This window comes from Triturus cristatus, chromosome 4_1 (genome assembly GCF_964204655.1).
Source record: "Triturus cristatus chromosome 4_1, aTriCri1.1, whole genome shotgun sequence".
In the NCBI taxonomy this organism is placed as follows: domain Eukaryota; kingdom Metazoa; phylum Chordata; class Amphibia; order Caudata; family Salamandridae; genus Triturus; species Triturus cristatus.
This window is the reverse complement of record NC_140585.1, coordinates 137,023,204-137,040,703: the sequence shown is the minus strand read 5'-3', so window position 1 is coordinate 137,040,703 and position 17,500 is coordinate 137,023,204. Positions and strand designations below refer to the sequence as shown.

The 17,500-nt window shown below is 42.0% G+C and overlaps 3 non-coding genes across 3 annotated transcripts; all 3 read left to right on the top strand.

Moving 5' to 3' along the window:
• Positions 1–11,965: 11,965 nt before the first annotated feature.
• Positions 11,966–12,038, top strand: TRNAR-UCG (transfer RNA arginine (anticodon UCG)). The gene has a single exon. It is a non-coding gene; the product is annotated as a tRNA-Arg (tRNA).
• Positions 12,039–13,553: 1,515 nt separating this feature from the next.
• Positions 13,554–13,626, top strand: TRNAR-UCG (transfer RNA arginine (anticodon UCG)). Its single transcript has one exon. It is a non-coding gene; the product is annotated as a tRNA-Arg (tRNA).
• Positions 13,627–15,140: 1,514 nt separating this feature from the next.
• TRNAR-UCG (transfer RNA arginine (anticodon UCG)) lies at positions 15,141–15,213 on the top strand. Its single transcript has one exon. It is a non-coding gene; the product is annotated as a tRNA-Arg (tRNA).
• The last annotated feature ends 2,287 nt before the right edge of the window (positions 15,214–17,500 follow it).

Below are 17,500 nucleotides of genomic sequence, written 5' to 3'. Positions count from 1 at the left end.
ATGCATGATGTGGCACACAGACCACAAATCGCTGGTCCACATTGCAGGCATAAACAACAACTGAAGAGCATAAGAAGGCCAATACCTAGGAAGGATAGAACTCTCCATCCCCAGGCTGATATCACATTCCAAAACCACCCGGACCACGTCCAAGTGCCTGGATTTTCGTGTATCTGGCTTACAATCTTATGAAGGCGTGTTATAGCTTTATATACAGATGGCGAATTTTCTGGTATGAATATGCAGCAGCTGGATCCGATGACCCTGCAAGCTCCGCCCCTATCGGCCAGGATGACGTCAAGGACAAGACGATTCTGGAGAACAACAATTCTCATCACTGATTGTTCCTCTGTCAGATTGCCTAGGGCGGCTATAGTCTCGTTTACTACAGCTTCAAGAGTCTTGGTTAGTCTGCGTATCAGCTTACTATTTGATATTGTACCTATATAGGGAAAGATACCTTTATTGAAATCTACATACTTGTCCCATGCCGTCTCAGTATAATCGACAACTGGGAGATCTCTACGCTCTCTTTTGTGTACTAAATGAACATTTCGATAATAATCAGGGGGAGCTAGGAAAACAGGTGGCAGAAGGAATGCTATGTAACAGGTACCATCCCAATCTAGAGGCAGACGCATATATGCCGTCTGACCACATATAAAGTAAGAATGGCGAGAAGCTCTAAATGAAGATTTACCTTGATCACGATATTCTACTGTAGTAACGCATTGGCTATGGCCCATATGTATGGAACCAACTTTTCTCACACATAATTCACCCTTAACTGGAAATACAGACATGGTGGGCAGAATTAGTTCAACTTCGGATTTGACATTCAAAATCATAAGATTAGGCGTAAAATTACCTAATTTATACACTTCATTTTCTAAATCAGTTCCTGTTCTACTGGGGTGACCCTCCTTATTGGGGTGACAGACTTTGAATAAAACTAGATTCAGATTTCCCCATATCCAATGTTGTTGATAAACTGCTGTGTCTGGGTCTATGGAATTTAATAAACTAAACCATGCTCCACAGGAGCCATTGTGTGTGAACGGATGTGGAAAGAAAGGCAGAACTCCTTTGTTATTCTGATAGGGAGGGAGTCGGCCACACACCCAACAATTGGTGGCATTACTAGTCTGATGGGAATGATGTAACATACTAATGAATGTGTTATTGCGCAGCGCAAGTCTATAGGACAACTCATGTGGGGGTAGGTCACTAAAAGAATGTTCATCAGTTATATTGAAAGCACGTTTAGAAACAGGATAATACATATGCAACAATATACTTGCAGTAACTATTAAAAAACTCAAGGAAAACAAAATTAATAAAGTCACAATACAGTGGCTACGCAGTAATTTACAATAAGCATGTCGTTTCATTATGATTCTGGACTCTACATCATTCAGACCTAAGGGATACATGTCGGGACAGATTCAACCGCTTCACCTTGGAGAGGACTTAAACAATCAAATCGTCCGACAGTTTGGATCTGGACCTGAGTTTCTGCTTATAGATTTCGGTGCTACTGGCCTCAGCCAAGGGTAGCTTTGAGTCAATGGGGGAAGACACACGGGGAGTACTGTTTGTGTCAGGAGGAAGTCCATGAAATTTCTTGATATGGCTGGAATGCACCCAGCCTTTTCTCCCTTCGATCTTCACAGCTGTTCTGGTCGTCAGCAGGACCAACTTAGGAAGCCTCCACCTTGGCTCCAGTTGGGTTTTCCGATCGAAATTCCTGACGAGAACATAATCGCCGGGAATTACATCATGAGGTTTCACCTCGGTGTTGTCGGGAAAAGCTGCGACTACCTGTGAACGACAAGATTGTAGTGCAGACATCAAGGAAGCCAGGTAATCTGTCAGCATATTACAGTCAACATCAGTTATTTTACGTGGTACAGGCGTCCCCCACATATTTGGTGGCCTTCCGAAGATCACCTCATACGGGGATAGCCCTGTTCGAGAGTGTGCTACCATTCTCATGTAAAATAGCGCAACTGGTAAGGCTACTATCCAGTCCACACCTTTTTCCTGACATATTTTAGACAATCTGATTTTTAAAAGTTGATTATGTCGTTCCACGAGACCTGCTGCCTCGGGGTGTCGGACACAGTGGAATTTCCACTGATATCCCAACAAAAGTGAGACATGTTTCATTAATTCGGATGAGAAAGGCTGGCCGTTATCTGAATATACAACACGTGGTAAACCGTACCGTGGGAAGAATTCTCGAACTAGCTGCTTGGCAGTAGTCGGGGCAGTGTAATCTGATACGGGATACGCCTCTGTCCAACGGGAGAGAGCGCAGACAACTACGAGAACATATTTGAATCCTCGACAACGTTCCATCTGAATATAATCCATCTGGAGGACTTCAAAAGGATGGTCAGGAGGCTGAAATCCACCCTGCTCTACGGGAACACCCTTTCCTGGATTAAACTGACAACATATCATACAGGTACGAACTTTTTGTTTAGCTGCTGCTCGTAAATGTTTGTTGAACCAAATGTGCTGAATGCTGTCTAGCATAGCCTTCTCTCCTAAATGTGCTGGACTGTGAACTGTAGCTATAATGGCTTGAACCATGGAATCAGGGAGAAACCATACAGATTTCTCCTTCGTCATCCATCCTTGATCTGTCTGGATCCCTCCTAGTTCAGTCCACTTCTTTATTTCTTCTGCTGTGGCATGTGTCTGTATATCAATTACGTCAAGTGCGGGATCCTTAATTGTCATACACTGTGTTGGTGTCTGAACTATTGGCTTTGTCATGTCTAATGTGCGATTCTGAGCAGTCTGTTTAGCTGTTCTGTCAGCTAAATCATTGCCTTGAGAAATGATATCAGTAACCTTCGTGTGTGCTTTACATTTCATAATCGATATAGCAGTGGGTAGATGTATTGCGTCTAACAAGGCATGAATGAGGGGTCCGTGCTGAATGTGGGCACCATGGGAGGTTAAATAACCTCTCTCTCGCCACAGCACGCCGAAGTCGTGTACAACTCCGAATGCATAACGTGAGTCAGTGTATACATTAACTTTCTTATTTGTGGCTTGAATACAGGCTTGCGTTAGAGCAATAAGTTCTGCTGCTTGGGCTGACAAAGTATCTATACAATTTGTCTCAATAACTTTAGTGTCTGTTGTGACTGCATACGCGGCCACTAAATCTCCTGTACTTGTTCTCATGCACGATCCGTCTACATACAACGTCAGGTCTGGATCTAACAATGGAACGTCTGTCAAGTCTTGTCTAGGTTTCGTCTTTATTTCAATGATTTCAACACAATCATGAGCTAGTGGGTCTGTTCCAATTACAGGTAATAGTGTAGCAGGATTCAATGTATTACACCGTCGGATCTCTATGTGTGGTTGAAACAATGTCAGTTCATAACCGGTAAGTCTTGCTATGGTCAAGTGTTGTGTTTGTGTTCGGTTCACAAGAACCTCTACTGCATGTGGTACTTGTACTGTCAATGGATGTCCTAACACTATGGCATCGCTTTGTCTGATTGCTAAAGCTGTCGCTGCCACTGATTTCAGACATGCAGGCAAAGCCTGAGCTACGGGATCTAATGTACTGGAAAAATAAGCACATGGCTTGCGTGATCCTGCTTGATCCTGAGTGAGTACTGACAAGGCAGTACCTTCGCGTTCTGTGACAAAGAGTGTAAAATGTTTGCTATAACATGGTGTTGCTAAAACAGGTGCTTGACATAAAGCTTCCTTTAGGCTTTCAAAAGCTTGTGTATGTTCCTGAGTCCAAGGGAGAACAGTCGATGTGGCTGCCTCCTGTGTGGTTAACTGAATGAGTGGTTTTGCTAGAAATGCGTACTGAGGGATCCACTGCCTACAATATGAAGTGAGGCCTATGAAAGCCCGCACCTCCTTTTGTGTCTGGGGTATTGACATGTTAGCAATTAACTGGATGCGATCTGGTGTAAGCTGCCTTCCCTCCTTGGACAGCGAGTGACCAAGATAAATAACTCGCTGGACACAGAATTGCAGCTTAGAAGGAGACACCTTGTGCCCCTTGTCGGCTAGAAAATGTAAAACTGTCAGAGAAGCCTTTTCACATTCAGGTCCGCTTCTCGCGGTGATCAGCAGATCATCGACATATTGAAGCAGTGCAGTATTGACTGGCATGTGGATACTGTCAAGTTCTCGTTTCAGTGCTTGGCTGTAAATGCTGGGGCTTTCTGTGAATCCTTGGGGAGCGCGTGAGAATTTAAAACTGCGCCCATTTAAACTGAATCCGAACAAATATTGGCTTTCCGGATCTATTGGGACGCTGAAAAAGGCATTCTTGAGATCGATTACAGTAAAGAATGTTGCTTCGGAATCAATTGCTGTCAACAATGATGATATATCAGGGACCACAGGGAATTGTGGTACAATACACTTGTTTAGTTCACGCAAATCAATAACCAATCGGTACACTGGTGGGGCAGTAGGATCAGTTCGTTTAAGAATCGGAATTATCGGTGAATTACATACATTGGAGTCTGTTTCTACAACTACTCCCTGGGCAATCAGCTCATCAATGATTTTCAGCAAAGCCACTACAGCATCATGCGGTAACTTGTATTGTCGCATTCGTGGTAGTACCACTCCTGCTTTCAGTGTGAGTCGATAGGGTGTAATGTTCATGCAGCCAACATCCGTAGGGCCTTGTGCCCATAGATGTACTGGTAAAGTCTGTAGTCGGGGATCCATGTCTCTAGACACATAGTGACCTTTAAAATCACGCAAAAACAACCTTACTCCTTCCGGAGAACAACATATTATGGCTCCTAGTGCTTTCAGAGTTTTAATTCCTAACAGATTTTCTGGGCATGATTTAGTAAGCAATAAATCTGTAGTTCGTGTCAAAGGTCCTATCGTAAGTGGTAGAGGCTGTGATACTTCATTAACAATAGGTTTTCCCGAAAAACCAAGGGAAACATTTTGAGAGCCTGAGAGGGGTGCCCCTGGAACTTCACTACGTTTTATAGTTGTTCGACTTGCCCCTGTATCGAGTAAGAATTTTCTATCTTGACCTAATAATTCACTATGTACATAAGGTCCTTCTTGATCTACAGGAATCTCGATAAGCGGTAAGTCAACTTCCCTCTCTAGGCTGTTTCATGCGTAACGCTGATACTCAGGATATTCATACTGTGCAGTCTGATACATTTGTCGTGTTGTGGTTTGTGTGGCAGTAGCAGGCAACGGTGGTGCAGCTGGCACAAACTGTATGGGTTGCTGTGAGGCTGGCATGGACTGTTGCTGAACTGGCATGGACTGTCCATGCTGCATAGCTCCTTGTTCATTCTGATCTGGTCTAACTAATCGTGGTCTCTCTTTTGCAATACCTGTAGCTATATTACGTTTCAGGACTGGACAATCGTGTACATAATGGCCTAGTTGTTTACAGTAATTGCAGGTTCCTTTTACAGGAACTGCAGAATCACCAGAATGTGTCACACCCTTTTTGTGACCATCTGCTGGTACTGTCTGAGAAACTAGCATTTTCATTTTTGTATCCTTCATGCGTCTATGCTCGTGTTCTTGTTCATCCCTAATTCTATTGTGATGATACTGTAACATTTGTAGCATTTGCGACGGAGTGTTACTTTGCCAGGTACTCTCGAATTTCAATATTCTATTCTTCACTGGGGGCAATGCATTTTCCACTAATTTTGTCACAAATAGATGTGGATATGAGTCACTACTTGCTTTTATACCACTATTTATACCAAAACATTTTTCAAATCGAGCATAATAATCGCTTGTGTCTTCATCTTGCTTTTGTTTGCAGGCTGTGATTGCACCCCAATCTTCCTTTTTTGTAGTTAATAAACGTGGCAGTACCTGTACTAGTAAACCTGGTAACAGTTTAACTTTATCCCCGAGCCCTGAACCTGCAGTTCGGGCCCTTTCTTCCTCTGCTAATGCTGTCCAGTCTATCTTTTGGTCTCCCACTTCCCACTCTTTTTCTTTCAGTTTTTCATAAATGCCAGCAGGCAAAAGCACCTTTAATATCGTCATAATATCAGGAAAGGTGTACTCTCCCATTAGTAACATGTCTTTAATTTCTCGGTGGAAACCCGCTGGGTCTTTGTCATGACTAGGTACTACTTTCTTCATTTCTAATAATTCCATTTTTGATATGGGTGTGTAAACAAATACACGGTGAAACTCATTGTCTTCGCCTTTTATTGGGTGCACTTCTCGTAAAGGATTTTGTCTATCCATATAGTACGGCGTTCTTTCTCTGTGGGGCAGCGAGAGAGAATCCGGACTTACAAAAAGGACATACTGTTTACGTGACACTAATATCTCTTTAATTAGCTTGTTACTAGAACCTCTCCATCTGTTTGTGAGTAGTTCCGTTAATATATCAGGTAAAGGACCAGGGTCAGCATGTTGGCTCTTATATAATATGAGGAGTTGCTGAATCATATAGATTCCAGCTAAACGTTGTTCATCTGTACTGAGATTAAAAAACGTGTGTGCTACGGTCTCATCACCGTATTTTTCAGGACTGTCAATCCAGTGAACAGCTGATCTGGCTAATTCTTGCTCATCCATGGAATCGAGGAGGTGGTAACCCCTTCGTTCTCGTAGTATTTTATCTGCGGCTTGAAACGAATGTTCGGGAGACTTCAGATTTATTACAGGCGTCGGATACGTTCTGCTATTATTTGGACATACAGAGTGTATGGGATCAGAAAAACATCTAGTATTTTCACAGGATCTTCCTCTGCCTACATAGGCTATGGTCTCTGACTGTCTTGCGGAATTCCCTGATTCGGACACTTCATCTTGCTCAAACTCGTCTGTTCCCAATCTCTCTTCATGAATACGCTCTATTTCTTTACGGATTTTTCGGCACATGGCTATTATACAATTTTGCTTATCGTGTCTCCCTTCTGATATATTCTGACTCCATCTTGTAAGAATAAGCATTGCATTCGGGTCTACCCCCGGACGGTCTTGATTTCTGATCACACAGTTTATGAGGAAACGCAACAGTTCCCCCTGTATCTCTACTTTCTGGAATTCCATAGCTCTGTTAATACATCCTGGATCTCGTCCTGTTTGAACAAAATGATATATGTTATCTAGATGCGTAATCATCCCTGGTAACCTCGCTAAATACTCTGCGGCTCGCCTGATACGTAATGATGCCAGGACCATTTCATCCTCTTTACCAACCACCGGGTCATATCTACAATTTACAAGGAGTTCTTTAAGCGTACGTTCACTTACGAATTTAGGTGTACGAGAATGCGCTGACTCTTGAAAAACAAGTTTATTTATTCTGGGTGGTGTAAAGGTACTGCTAGCACCTCCCGTGGCCCCATCTGGGGCGTCGGGTGTGAATGGGTTCGTTGAACGTGACACAGCAACTATGGGCGTCGACACCCCTGTAGAATCGACTGCGGAGACAGATGCGGAAACAGATGTGCTTGCCGACGCTTGCGTCGGGACTTGCTGTTGCACGGGTACAGATACCTGATCCTGACGTTGAACCCCTCCGCCAGACGGTCTATGTGGTGTGGCGTTAGCATACTCGGGAGCTGCATCGTCTAGATATGAGGAAAGAAAAACATCTTCTGCGGTTCTGGGATGCCCTTTTGGATGTACCTTAATTGGAAATAATGGGGGTGGTAAGTCTTTTGGCATCTCTGTAACAGCCTTAGGTAGTCCTTCGGCTAGAAGGGGATACATACCATTCATAAGAGCATTTCTTTGTCTATTTACTTGTTCTGATTTCACTCGGATATCTTCCTCAATTAATAGATTTTCTTGAACTTTATTTGAACTTTCTTTACTCCTCTCTTCTTGTCTACGTGCTTTTTCTGTACGTCTATGAGATTCTTTACGCCATAACTCAACAGCGTCTTTCTGTGACTGTCTGACCTTTCTTTTCCATAACTCTTCCTCCACTTTCATGATGCACTCTGCATCCCAGGTTCCCGCTGCGGGCCACCTTTGACTTTCCGGCAATCCCTTGGTATAATCTACCCATAGATCAAGAAACAATATGGCATCTAAGCCATGCTTATGGTACATAAAATGCCCTGGAGTGTCCCTAGGAGGAATAGAAACTGCTTCTTCAAGCACCCCTTTTCTGGTGGTAATCTGTCTTAACTTCGAGAAAAGCGGCATATTGACAACTGATCTGATACTTACTCTTGAATTCACTTAATACGAAAAACACAATAATGAACAGTGAACAATGAACAATCATTCATACCACAATATGCAAGACATTTAAACACTTTAAATATTGAACATTAAATATTTTAACGATGACCGACAATGATGACAGTCTGCCTAACTAATCACCACGCTGAATTCTTGACAGTAACTGAATACTTCGGAATACTTGATATACTGCTAAACAGTACATATACACTGCTAAACAGTGCAGACCGGATTTGTGTACCCAAATCCGTCTTGACCGGCACAACCTATGTGCGCGTCAACACGCCTCCCCGGCGATGGTACTCACCGAGTAGCTCCTTGAAACGGAAGGCCTCAGAGAATGGACAGGACTCGATGACTGCGGACAGCGGACCCTCTGGACATCGGGATTTCGGGACATCGGGATTTCGAGAAACCTGGTGGGCCTCTGTATACCTCGGATCTTGCTCTCTCAGCTAGGCTCTGGTCGGGATACTTCGCACTTCTCACCGCCTCGTCTGGGTTGATCGCAGCCTCAGTCGCCCCCGCTTGACCGGAGGGAGCTTACAGGAAATCCTGCTGGTACGCGTTTATGGTCCGTCCAGTTGTGGCAGGAGACCGGGCCTGCAACGCACCGCCGGCGCGTGAGATGAGAAAGTGTCCCTGTTCGGGCGCCATTATGTGGTAAATATTCTTTTTTACCTAAACTGAATTTCATACGGAATCTTTAAAATAAAGTAAAATAGCTCAGAATAACAAGAGGCAGAATCCGTGGTATAAGAGGTTTTCTAAATGGGCTTTATTCCATCAAAAATGGCCGACTCGAGTCGCGGCCTTCAGGTTCCGTCACCACGAGGGTTCAGGAAGTGAAGTACAATACTTTATTGACAAGAAGTAACTTTTATAGGTCATACACTTACAATGAAACAAATGCAAAAAAGGCGTAACGATTGATAAGATAAATTAACATAGTGATACGTAATTGAAACTAGGCGTAATAAGGAGCAAAAAGAAACATGATTGGCTCTGGTTATCTTACATAGGTGGATCTATACGATAATACTTAACATAGATGCGTGCGCAGCAGTATGACGTGTGATTGACGTGCAACTAGGGGGTGAAGGGGACTTGACATTTAGCTCTACATGTGGAGACGAGAAGTCTGGGGGGTCAAGTCAACCTAATCCCAAATCATATCTAACATCCTATGTTTAGAGAACTATGTTATCCACAAGGAAGGACTCTCGGACAGAATCTATTCTATACTAACTGTGTGTGCGTGTACAAGCGTCTTAAGTGTCTATATGAGATGCGAGGGGCAGAAAACTTTCCATGGCAACAGGGCTATGAATCACTTGCAGGAGGACGGAAAGGCTGAGTCCTTTGCTTGTGAGCTAAAGGAAATGTTTACCTAAATCACTAGACAGGAATGCATCGGCTGGAGAGCAAAATAGATAATTCGAAGGTGAAATACAGCTTCTTGGCAGGCAGGCGAAAACTGGCCGAGGCAGGCACCGTTAGCTGCACAGGGAGTAGGACAAAGTTCATGGATACAGATGCGAGCTCAAGCTGAAGCTGTCAGAGACAGAGAGCAGGGAAAGGCTTTGAGGGCAGAATCGGGCCTACTTGCCTGAACTGTAAAAATGTAGTAACTTAGCCATATAAAGTCGGTGGCCTTTCATACTTAGGAATCGAATATCCAGCCCATCGATGGCGGATCTGACAGAGAACATGTCGATGGTAGACACACATATGTTTGCGTCTTAGAAACTGGAACTGGAGGGGACACACATGCATTTGTAACATGCATATAGAACCGTTGGGGTCCAAGATAGGGGACATAACTGATCAGGAAAATCCACATTTCCACAGTGTGAAAAATTAGCATATGCAGGAAGGAGCAATTTGTACTACTTTCAAAACAGTTTCACTCCACGTCTGGAAATGTCCAGAGCTATGTAGAGCATACCAATGAGCTTTAAACTCATGAGGAAAGAGGTTTGTATGGAAAAAGGAAAACAAAAGCATATCGTACTCATAAAATTCTCAATATATAGATTCCAAAAAAGTGCTTCCAGCGAAAAGAGCTGAAAGAACACTATGGGATGTAAACCTGAATACCTTTCAATAATATGTTCTCCATCCATGCACACCACCTACATGATAAAAATCATCTCAGGTGGATGGATGACCGCGTGGCCTAATGGCTAAGGCGTCTGACTTTGGATCAGAAGATTGAGGGTTCGAGTCCCTTTGTGGTCGTTTTTGGCCAATGGTCACACAATCTGCTTTAGATTCAGAGTGGAAAAAGTATTTTCCAATACTCTTGTAGTCCTCACTTTCTCATTACTAATCAATAATAAAGTGGAGTACATACTGTAAACTCATTCAGGTTGCATCTTCAGTCTAACTACTTGTGCATTTTAGTGGCATTAAAAAGTGCTTCTATGCCGACGCACTGAATATGTAATAGGTTTGCAGAATTTTGACGTGACAGAATGGGTTTTTAGCTTAAGTGTGTGTAGAAGAACTGCAAGGTGTGTGCCTATGTGTGCATAGAGTGCTACATGTGTAAAGTCTGTATGATTTGGGCAGTTAAAGTGCTGATTTTGCCTCCGAGTAAGAAAAGTACTACAAAAAATGTATAAAGGATCGGCACATTGGCTGCCTTTGCTGATGCCCTTGTTGCCTAATTTGTAGTGCAATGGTTAAGTTGCAGAGTGTGGTTGAACTTGGTTAGGAGACTTGGTGCCTCTTTCCGTGTCCTGCTGATGATAAGGATGGCTTGATACCATTTTCTAAGCCCAGTATATTGAGAAAAGAAGTAAGTAAAGAAGAAGTGTGGAGTCGAAAGTGGTTCTCCAATTTCTCTCCACTTGCTAAAATTGCAAAGTCTCCACTATAGCATAGAAGAGAGCGTTAAAGTCGGGGATGGAAGAGGATGAAAATGGGAAGTTTACTTATAGAGAGAAGTGAGAAATGCCCTGTGTGCACACACTGGTGTCTGACCATAGAATACATTTAAATAATGCCTCTAGAAAAGTGCTATGCATGTGTGTCTCAGTGGCCTAATGGATAAGGCACTGGCCTCCTAAACCAGGGATTGTGGGTTCGAGTCCCATCTGAGGTGATAACAAAATTCCTCCCCCTTTCTTTTCCAGAAAATTAGGTAGATTTACTACATGCTTCCTCTCAGAAGTTTATGAGGGATTAGGTACTTTGTAACGGTCCCATTTTACTTGTGTACACTTCACAGTCATGTTAGTGTTCTGAAACTGCAAAGTAGATTTTTAAATGCCTATTTTTGTTGAGATGCATTTTCGACCGTCCAGAACATATTCCTTTGGAAAAAATGATTTGAATTGGATTGGTGTGAATCTTGTTTCTAGAGGTGGTGACAGGCTTTCAGCTACTTGAATAGGTCAAGCCAGGATTCATAAAACTTATACAACCTATGTGAGTGTGAAAAATTAGCATATGCCGGAAGGAGCAATTTGTACTACTTTCAAAACAGTTTTACTCCACGTCTGGAAACGTCCAGAGCTATGTAGAGCATACAAATGAGCTTTAAACTCATGAGGAAAGAGGTTTGTATGCAAAAAGGAAAACAAAAGCATATCGTACTCATAAAATTCTCAATATATAGATTCCAAAAAAGTGCTTCCAGCGAAAAGAGCTGAAAGAACACTATGGGATGTAAACCTGAATACCTTTCAATAATATGTTCTCCATCCATGCATACCACCTACATGATAAAAATCATCTCAGGTGAACGGATGACCGCGTGGCCTAATGGATAAGGCGTCTGACTTCGGATCAGAAGATTGAGGGTTCGAGTCCCTTCGTGGTCGATTTTGGCCAATGGTCACACAATCTGCTTTACATTCAGAGTGGAAAAAGTATTTTCCAATACTCTTGTAGTCCTCACTTTCTCATTACTAATCATTAATAAAGTGGAGTACATACTGTAAACTCATTCAGGTTGCATCTTCAGTCTAACTACTTGTGCATTTTAGTGGCATTAAAAAGTGCTTCTATGCCGACGCACTGAATATGTAATAGGTTTGCAGAATTTTGACGTGACACAATGGGGTTTTAGCTTAAGCATATGTAGAAGAACTGCAAGGTGTGTGCCTATGTGTGCATAGAGTGGTACATGTGTAAAATCTGTATGATTTGGGCAGTTAAAGTGCTGATTTTGCCTCCGAGTAAGGAAAGTACTACACAAAATGTATAAAGGATCGGCACATTGACTGCCTTTGCTGATGCCCCCGTTGCCTAATTTGTAGTGCAATGGTTAAGTTGCAGAGTGTGGTTGAACTTGGTTAGGAGACTTAGTGCCTCTTTCCGTGTCCTACTGATGATAAGGATGGCTTGATACCATTTTCTAAGCCCAGTATATTGAGAAAAGAAGTAAGTGAAGAAGAAGTGTCGAGTCGAAAGTGGTTCTCCAATTTCTCTCCACTTGCTAAAATTGCAAAGTCTCCATTATAGCATAGACGAGAGCGTTAAAGTCGGGGATGGAAGAGGATGAAAATGGGAAGTTTACTTATAGAGAGAAGTGAGAAATGCCCTGTGTGCACACACCGGTGTCTGACCATAGAATACATTTAAATAATGCCTCTAGAAAAGAGCTATGCATGTGTGCCTCAGTGGCCTAATGGATAAGGCACTGGCCTCCTACGCCAGGGATTGTGGGTTCGAGTCCCATCTGAGTTGATAACAAAAATCCTCCCTCTTTCTTTTCCAGAAAATTAGGTAGATTTATTACATGCTTCCTCTCAGAAGTTTATGAGGGATTAGGTACTTTGAAACTGTCCCATTTTACTTGTGTACACTTCACAGTCATGTTAGTGTTCTGAAACTACAAAGTAGCTTTTTAAATGCCTATTTTTGTGAGATGCATTTTCGACCGGCCAAAACATATTCCTTTGGAAAAAATGATATGAATTGGATTGGTGTGAATCTTGTTTCTAGAGGTGGTGACAGGCTTTCAGCTACTTGAATAGGTCAAGCCAGGATTCATAAAACTTATACAACCTATGTGAGTGTGAAAAATTAGCATATGCAGGAAGGAGCAATTTGTACTACTTTCAAAACAGTTTCACTCTACGTCTGGAAACGTCCAGAGCTATGTAGAGCATACAAATGAGCTTTAAACTCATGAGGAAAGAGGTTTGTATGCAAAAAGGAAAACAAAAGCATATCGTACTCATAAAATTCTCAATATATAGATTCCAAAAAAGTGCTTCCAGCGAAAAGAGCTGAAAGAACACTATGGGATGTAAACCTGAATACCTTTCAATAATATGTTCTCCATCCATGCATACCACCTACATGATAAAAATCATCTCAGTTGGACGGATGACCGCGTGGCCTAATGGATAAGGCGTCTGACTTCGGATCAGAAGATTGAGGGTTCGAGTCCCTTCGTGGTCGTTTCTGGCCAATGGTCACACAATCTGCTTTACATTCAGAGTGGAAAAAGTCTTTTCCAATACTCTTGTAGTCCTCACTTTCTCATTACTAATCATTAATAAAGTGGAGTACATACTGTAAACTCATTCAGGTTGCATCTTCAGTCTATCCACTTGTGCATTTTAGTGGCATTAAAAAGTGCTTCTATGCCGACGCACTGAATATGTAATAGGTTTGCAGAATTTTGACGTGACAGAATGGGTTTTTAGCTTAAGTGTGTGTAGAAGAACTGCAAGGTGTGTGCCTATGTGTGCATAGAGTGCTACATGTGTAAAATCTGTATGATTTGGGCAGTTAAAGTGCTGATTTTGCCTCCGAGTAAGAAAAGTACTACACAAAATGTATAAAGGATCAGCACATTGGCTGCCTTTGCTGATGCCCCCGTTGCCTAATTTGTAGTGCAATGGTTAAGTTGCAGAGTGTGGTTGAACTTGGTTAGGAGACTTAGTGCCTCTTTCCGTGTCCTACTGATGATAAGGATGGCTTGATACCATTTTCTAAGCCCAGTATATTGAGAAAAGAAGTAAGTGAAGAAGAAGTGTGGAGTCGAAAGTGGTTCTCCAATTTCTCTCCACTTGCTAAAATTGCAAAGTCTCCATTATAGCATAGAAGAGAGCGTTAAAGTCGGGGATGGAAGAGGATGAAAATGGGAAGTTTACTTATAGAGAGAAGTGAGAAATGCCCTGTGTGCACACACCAGTGTCTGACCATAGAATACATCTAAATATTGCCTCTAGAAAGAGCTATGCATGTGTGTCTCAGTGGCCTAATGGATAAGGCACTGGCCTCCTAAACCAGGGATTGTGGGTTCGAGTCCCATCTGAGGTGATAACAAAATTCCTCCCCCTTTCTTTTCCAGAAAATTAGGTAGATTTACTACATGCTTCCTCTCAGCAGTTTATGAGGGATTAGGTACTTTGTAACGGTCCCATTTTACTTGTGTACACTTCACAGTCATGTTAGTGTTCTGAAACTGCAAAGTATATTTTTAAATGCCTATTTTTGTGAGATGCATTTTCGACCGTCCAGAACATATTCCTTTGGAAAAAATGATTTGAATTGGATTGGTGTGAATCTTGTTTCTAGAGGTGGTGACAGGCTTTCAGCTACTTGAATAGGTCAAGCCAGGATTCATAAAACTTATACAACCTATGTGAGTGTGAAAAATTAGCATATGCCGGAAGGAGCAATTTGTACTACTTTCAAAACAGTTTCACTCCACGTCTGGAAACGTCCAGAGCTATGTAGAGCATACAAATGAGCTTTAAACTCATGAGGAAAGAGGTTTGTATGCAAAAAGGAAAACAAAAGCATATCGTACTCAAAAAATTCTCAATATATAGATTCCAAAAAAGTGCTTCCAGCGAAAAGAGCTGAAAGAACACTATGGGATGTAAACCTGAATACCTTTCAATAATATGTTCTCCATCCATGCATACCACCTACATGATAAAAATCATCTCAGGTGAACGGATGACCGTGTGGCCTAATGGATAAGGCGTCTGACTTCGGATCAGAAGATTGAGGGTTCGAGTCCCTTCGTGGTCGATTTTGGCCAATGGTCACACAATCTGCTTTACATTCAGAGTGGAAAAAGTATTTTCCAATACTCTTGTAGTCCTCACTTTCTCATTACTAATCATTAATAAATTGGCGTACATACTCTAAACTCATTCAGGTTGCATCTTCAGTCTAACTACTTGTGCATTTTAGTGGCATTAAAAAGTGCTTCTATGCCGACGCACTGAATATGTAATAGGTTTGCAGAATTTTGACGTGACAGAATGGGTTTTTAGCTTAAGTGTGTGTAGAAGAACTGCAAGGTGTGTGCCTATGTGTGCATAGAGTGCTACATGTGTAAAATCTATATGATTTGGGCAGTAAAAGTGCTGATTTTGCCTCCGAGTAAGAAAAGTACTACACAAAATGTATAAAGGATCGGCACATTGGCTGCCTTTGCTAATGCCCCCGTTGCCTAATTTGTAGTGCAATGGTTAAGTTGCAGAGTGTGGTTGAACTTGGTTAGGAGACTTGGTGCCTCTTTCCGTGTCCTGCTGATGATAAGGATGGCTTGATACCATTTTCTAAGCCCAGTATATTGAGAAAAGAAGTAAGTGAAGAAGAATTTTGGAGTCGAAAGTGGTTCTCCAATTTCTCTCCACTTGCTAAAATTGCAAAGTCTCCATTATAGCATAGAAGAGAGTGTTAAAGTCGGGGATGGAAGAGGATGAAAATGGGAAGTTTACTTATAGAGAGAAGTGAGAAATGCCCTGTGTGCACACACCAGTGTCTGACCATAGAATACATCTAAATATTGCCTCTAGAAAGAGCTATGCATGTGTGTCTCAGTGGCCTAATGGATAAGGCACTGGCCTCCTAAACCAGGGATTGTGGGTTTGAGTCCCATCTGAGGTGATAACAAAATTCCTCCCCCTTTCTTTTCCAGAAAATTAGGTAGATTTACTACATGCTTCCTCTCAGAAGTTTATGAGGGATTAGGTACTTTGTAACGGTCCCATTTTACTTGTGTACACTTCACAGTCATGTTAGTGTTCTGAAACTGCAAAGTAGATTTTTAAATGCCTATTTTTGTTGAGATGCATTTTCGACCGTCCAGAACATATTCCTTTGGAAAAAATGATTTGAATTGGATTGGTGTGAATCTTGTTTCTAGAGGTGGTGACAGGCTTTCAGCTACTTGAATAGGTCAAGCCAGGATTCATAAAACTTATACAACCTATGTGAGTGTGAAAAATTAGCATATGCCGGAAGGAGCAATTTGTACTACTTTCAAAACAGTTTTACTCCACGTCTGGAAACGTCCAGAGCTATGTAGAGCATACAAATGAGCTTTAAACTCATGAGGAAAGAGGTTTGTATGCAAAAAGGAAAACAAAAGCATATCGTACTCATAAAATTCTCAATATATAGATTCCAAAAAAGTGCTTCCAGCGAAAAGAGCTGAAAGAACACTATGGGATGTAAACCTGAATACCTTTCAATAATATGTTCTTCATCCATGCATACCACCTACATGATAAAAATCATCTCAGGTGAGCGGATGACCGCGTGGCCTAATGGATAAGGCGTCTGACTTTGGATCAGAAGATTGAGGGTTCGAGTCCCTTCGTGGTCGATTTTGGCCAATGGTCACACAATCTGCTTTACATTCAGAGTGGAAAAAGTCTTTTCCAATACTCTTGTAGTCCTCACTTTCTCATTACTAATCATTAATAAAGTGGAGTACATACTGTAAACTCATTCAGGTTGCATCTTCAGTCTAACTACTTGTGCATTTTAGTGGCATTAAAAAGTGCTTCTATGCCGACGCACTGAATATGTAATAGGTTTGCAGAATTTTGACGTGACACAATGGGGTTTTAGCTTAAGCATATGTAGAAGAACTGCAAGGTGTGTGCCTATGTGTGCATAGAGTGGTACATGTGTAAAATCTGTATGATTTGGGCAGTTAAAGTGCTGATTTTGCCTCCGAGTAAGGAAAGTACTACACAAAATGTATAAAGGATCGGCACATTGACTGCCTTTGCTGATGCCCCCGTTGCCTAATTTGTAGTGCAATGGTTAAGTTGCAGAGTGTGGTTGAACTTGGTTAGGAGACTTAGTGCCTCTTTCCGTGTCCTACTGATGATAAGGATGGCTTGATACCATTTTCTAAGCCCAGTATATTGAGAAAAGAAGTAAGTGAAGAAGAAGTGTCGAGTCGAAAGTGGTTCTCCAATTTCTCTCCACTTGCTAAAATTGCAAAGTCTCCATTATAGCATAGACGAGAGCGTTAAAGTCGGGGATGGAAGAGGATGAAAATGGGAAGTTTACT